Raw genomic sequence first — 5,289 nt, 5'->3', positions numbered from 1 at the left:
AATAATGAAGAAACCACTACTACACTGATTTTTGACATTAAAAAGGCAAACACTGCATAAAGAACTTTAGGACAAACAGATCAAACCTTTGAGACAAGAATTTCATCTCGGCGACTATATCATTGGAGTTGTCAACTTGATATAAGCCAACATTCTTCCTTCCTCCTAGATTTCTACCATTTTTAGAAGACAGAGATCTATGCATGGAATTTTCACTCATACTTTCATACAATTGCCATACATCATTTTCATGCTTGTCAAGATAAGAACCACCCATTGATGCATCAACTATACCTTTGTGATTATCTGGTAAGCTTTCAAAGAAATATTGGACTAATTGCCACTTAGGTATGTCATGATGTGGGCATTTTCTTAGCAAATCATTAAACCTTTCCTATACCTCATGAAACATTTCCCCATCCCCTTGAGAAAATTCTCTAATTGAAGTTCTCATGGCATTGGTCTTTGAAACAGGATAATACTTTTTCAAGAACTCTTGTTGCATTTCTGCCCAAGAAGTTATCGAAAAAGGCCTAAGATTGTTGAACCAATATTTTGCCTTATCTTTAAGGATAAAAAGAAAAAGTTTAAGTCTTAACACTTCTTCCGACATGTCCGTGTATTTCACGGTGGAACACACTTCAAGAAACTCATTTAAATGCTTATAAAGTTCTTCACTTGGAAGTCCATGGTAGTTTGGAAGCATTTGAATAGTTTGTGGTTTAGTTTCATAGCGATGTGCTCTAAATGGGGGCAATTGAATGCAAGTGGGTGCATTGTATTCATTAGGCACATAATGGTCTCTCAATGCAATGGGAGGATTCGCAATTGGTGGTGCTAAACGAACACCTTGATTTGCTTGAACTATGGGAGGGTGTGGAGCAAATATTGGCCTAGGCATTCCCAATGGAACTTGGCCTTGTTGTTGTGGGTGAATGAATGGTCTAGGCATGCCTAATGGTACTTAAACATTTTCATGATGCACATTAGGGTGGAGGTTGCCTTGTTGGTTTATGTGACTAATGTCCTCCACATGGTCGTCATTCAAATCCTCCATTGGTGAAATAGAGTGATGAGAATTACCCCTTCCCCTAGGATTACGAACAACCGATTCAAGATGTAAATTAGGAGGGACAAGAGTAGGATTCAATAACCTACAACCATGCATACACTAGAAAAGTAAATAACAAACAAGTAACAATCACTTCGCCCCTGCAACAAATAAATCAACAAATCTCCACATTCAATGATCCTATACTCCCATGCTTAAACAACATGCAAAGAAAAGTAAATTGCCTCCACGCGGGCTCACGATTTAACTAGAGCTTGAGTTAAAAAGATCTCACAAAGGGTCCTTAAGCAACTTCAATTCATTTTTAACTTCCAAACTTTGCTATGCTTTGCATTTTTTTAGATTTTTAGTCCTTTTTGTGCTTAGCTTAGCTCTTTGCATTTTTAACCTTCTTGCTGAATTTCACCTAGCCAAATAAGAACAAACAAAATAAGTAACCAAAAATAAAATAAAGAAAAGATACGATCAAAAGAGTACTAATCCCTAATTGTTTCCAAAACACGGCGTTGCCAATTAAATTCCCTGCAGCGGCGCCAAAAACTTGGTGTGCCCATCACGGTGTGCAACCAAATTTGTGTAAAATAGTGTGGCCAAGTTTTATATTTATAAATGTCACTACTACCACTAATTAAAAATATAGCAAGGGTGAGTAGGGATCGTCCCAAGGGAATGAGGGTGCACTAGTAGTGGAAACAAGGCTTAGGGTTAGTAGGTCGAGTGATCAAAGATAGGTTGTTTGGTTGGTTAAACTACAATTAAAACTAAACAAGATCAATATCAAGCAAGTAATTAAAGGATAGAGAAAACAAGAGAGAGAAATCTTGGAACTTAGAGATCACCACTAAGCATCACTTTTCTCTATACTCAATTCACAATTAATGAGGAGAAGGCATATGTTGTAACAATAGTGAGTGTGTGTGGTTGTTTCAATAAGCATGGATGACCAATTAAGTGTATATTGTCTAAACAACACAATGAATAGCACAATATATCAAAGTAAGACATTAATCCTTCTTTAAGCTCACAATCCAAACACATCAAAAAATTAAAGAAATATACTACTTGCATTCATAAGTATGGAATATCAAACAGCAAGTATGGATTGTCCTCCCATTTAATAACTAAGGTAACTACACTACATCTAAGCTAATGACATGAAAATTAAACTAATTAAACTAAGAGAAAGGCACAATCCATCACGTAATGAGTATGAACCATCAAATAAACCACAAGAGCATTCTATTAAGCATTATGTCTTCACAATCTCTAGATCTATAGCATTAATATACATAGACATGCATCAACAACACAAGAAATAAAAATAAACACATGAACATCTATTCTAGCATACATAGACATATGGATAGAATGAAATGGTCACTTGGAAGAATTGAACCACACAAATCATTGAATAAACAAGATTTATGTTTATAAATATGTCAAAATATGTATTACAACACAAATCCCCTCAAAAATACATGAATCAAGATAAAAAATAAAAAAAAAATAAAAAAAAGAAGCATTCTTAGGGCTAACTTTAGCCCCAAGAGAATGTCTAGCCACTCGTGGACGGTGTCATCTAACCCTCAAAAGGCTATCTCCATGGTAGAAATGCTCTTCTTCTTGAGGAAGATGGAAAACCTCTCAAGAATGTCTCTAGCCTCCTCTTCTCTTTTCTTCCTCTCTAAGAATTTCTTCTAAAAACTATCTACCCAAAAGCATGTATCTAAGCATATGTGTAAAAGTGGCTCATATTCCTTATATAGGTAGGTTAAAATGTCACACCCAATAGTCTGGGCTTGCACATCAATATTCCTCCAATGATTGCACTATGTGCCAACCTTTAATGAGCTGGATTTTGTCTTTTTTCGGGCTTGAGGAAGTTCGATCGATCGAACTGTGGTGAGATCCATCGAATACTGCAGAGATCGATCATCTATGGCGGCGTTTTTTTGAATAAGGACAAATCTCTGAGATATTTTGAGATATTTTTGAGAAGAAGACAAATATGGTAGCTGGAGTAGTACATGTGGATAAGATCGAGCACTTCGATCGATCGAATAACTGTTGAGACCGATCGAATTTTGTACAATCTTGTGGATAAGGACAAAAACTCAGATTCGTCTTGAATTGCTTAGATCGATGAACTTTCAATCAATCGAATATATTCTGAGATGGATTGAACCTGCTGAATTCCATACTTTGCTTCAATCTGCTTCCACTTTGCTCATTTCTTCCATCCAGCTTGAGTTAGCTTCTTTTAAGCTCTTATTTGGCTGAATTAGCTTATTTTGGGGATAAGCACCTAAAAAATGGCAATAACACGAAATTAGTCTAAAACGGAAAAGTAAGATAGATAAAGGTCCTAGAATACCTAAGCTTAAGGGGTTTAAATACGCACTTTTCAGCGCTCATCACTCAACCAAGCCCTAAGTGGAGATCTAGCCCATTATGGTTGTGGTGGTTAAGGTGTCAACAAGATCCTCCTCCATGCTTTGCTCCTTCTTCTTCTTCCTTGAAGCTCTAGAGAGATGAGTGTGTAAATGTTCTTCCTAAACCTTGTGCCTCCACTCTTCCCTCTTTTCTAACCCTCGCCTCGTTCTCTAGAGAGAACGTGATATTTTTTCCGTAAAATCCAACTTATCATCATAAAATAAAACTCTCTTAATTAAAATAATAACTAATCATAAACTAATGGTTCACTGGGCCTTAAGTAACAAATCCTATTAAAGCCCATAACTTACAAAAATAAGCCCAAAAAACAAAATCCCATAGCCAAGTAAACATCAATCCTGCAATGCTGCTAGGTGCTCGGGGATCAATCCCCCAGCCTTGGGGATCGATCCCCCAAAGGCATCTTTAGTTCTGTGAATAGTGGGGGATCGATCCCCCACTCGATCCCTTAGAGTTGGAAATTTCCTTTAAGCCTTATTTAGCTTCATTTTGGCCCCGGGCTAATTGGTTTGCTTCTTCATCTTTGGGAACATCATCAAAGGCCTGAGATTGACCTCTTTTGAAGGATGAGAACACTATACGAACAATGGGTTGCGACCTCTTTTTATCATTTTCTGAACTTTTTCCGAATGTCTTTGCTTATCTCCAAAAAGGCTTTAATGAACCGAAATTAGTCCGTTTGAACCTTATTGACCTGAAATTAACAAAAACATAAATTAGAACTAAAATATGAAAATAAGATAGATGCAAGGACTAAAATACCCTAGTTTAGGTGCTGAAATGTGCAACATTTAGGCACTTATCAGGTGTGCTTATGGTGCAATCATTTGGAGGTCCTAATGCACGAGGTCTGACCATTGGGTGTGACATTTGAGCTACCTATATAAAGATTTTGGCTAATTTTAGAAAAAAGGTTGGTTAATTAAATAGAGAATTGACTATAAATTAGAGGAGAAACATACATTTTGGGAAAGTTCTTCCACTCATCTAGGGTTTCTACCAAGAATATCAAGGGAGGAGGATGAATTCCACCATGAAGATAGCCCTTGAGGGTTGGATGACAACATCAATGATTGGCTAAACTATTCTCTTGGGGCTAGAGATAGCCCTAAGCATGCCTCCTAGACCTTGATGATTTGTAATTAGTGGGATTTGTGTTGTAATTCTTGTTTTGACCCCATATTTATATAAATCTTGTTTCTACATGATTTGTATAGTTTTATACTTCCAATTGATCTTTTACTTCATTTATTTGTCTATGTATGTTAGAATGAATGATCATGTGTTTATTTCTAGATTTTATGACATTGATGCATGTCTATGTGTGTTAATATTATGAATCTAGTGATGGTCAAAGCATGGTGCTTAATGGATTACTCTTGTGATTTACATTGATGCATGTCTATGTGTGTTAATATTATGAATCTAGTGATGGTCAAAGCATGGTGCTTAATGGATTACTCTTGTGATTTATTTGATAGTTTATACTTATTTTTTGATGGATTGTACCGCCTCCTTAGCTTAATTTTTATGTCATTAGCATAGTTGTAGTGTTATTGCTTTAATTTCCTAAATAGGTGGACAATCTATTCTTATTATTTGATGACCTATGCTTATGAATACAAGTAATATATTTCTCTAATTTCTTGAGTGTGCATTAATTGTGGGCTTATGGAAAGATTAATGGCTTAATTTGATATGTTGTGCTATTCACTAGATTGATTAGACAATATATACTTACTTGGCCATCCAAGTTTAATGTT

General features: G+C 35.9%; 1 pseudogene; it reads left to right on the top strand.

Annotated features, from left to right (window-relative positions):
- Positions 1-350: 350 nt before the first annotated feature.
- Positions 351-449, top strand: LOC132305749 (small nucleolar RNA R71; annotated as a pseudogene).
- The last annotated feature ends 4,840 nt before the right edge of the window (positions 450-5,289 follow it).

This window comes from Cornus florida, unplaced genomic scaffold (assembly GCF_030987335.1).
Source record: "Cornus florida cultivar Cherokee Brave unplaced genomic scaffold, ASM3098733v1 CherokeeBrave_3.0.0_Hap2_Chr04, whole genome shotgun sequence".
Taxonomy (NCBI): Eukaryota; Viridiplantae; Streptophyta; class Magnoliopsida; order Cornales; family Cornaceae; genus Cornus; species Cornus florida.
This window is presented reverse-complemented; position numbering and strand designations above follow the sequence as displayed.